The following is a 324-nucleotide window of genomic DNA, read 5'->3' on the forward strand; positions in this document are numbered from 1 at the left end:
AAGTACTACCCAGCTGAGATGGAGCCCCAGCCGGGGACCTCTGCCATCTCCACTCCGCCACTCCTGCGCCTCCCGGCAAGGCTTGGAAGCCTTTTATTATCTGCAGCAACTTTTACAGCTTTCACAAACTTCTTGCCGTTTCCAAGTTCGAAAATGTGAAGCCAGCTCACCAGCTCCTTCAAGAGGAGACTGATACCAACCGCTTCTTCACACCCCTATCCTCAAACCCACGGTTTGGCAAGAGAATCTCTCTCCTGTAGTGTCTGCCCTTCGCTCACAATCTGAAACTGCTTCCTAATTGCGCCCCTTGGTTTTCCAGATCTC

The 324-nt window shown here is 52.2% G+C and overlaps 1 protein-coding gene across 1 annotated transcript in view; it reads right to left on the bottom strand.

Annotated features, from left to right (window-relative positions):
- MDH2 (malate dehydrogenase 2, NAD (mitochondrial)) overlaps positions 1 to 324 on the bottom strand; it is a 6,889-nt gene that overhangs the window by 376 nt on the left and 6,189 nt on the right. The window lies entirely within an intron of this gene.

This window comes from Apaloderma vittatum, unplaced genomic scaffold, assembly GCF_000703405.1.
Source record: "Apaloderma vittatum isolate BGI_N311 unplaced genomic scaffold, ASM70340v1 scaffold29983, whole genome shotgun sequence".
In the NCBI taxonomy this organism is placed as follows: Eukaryota; Metazoa; Chordata; class Aves; order Trogoniformes; family Trogonidae; genus Apaloderma; species Apaloderma vittatum.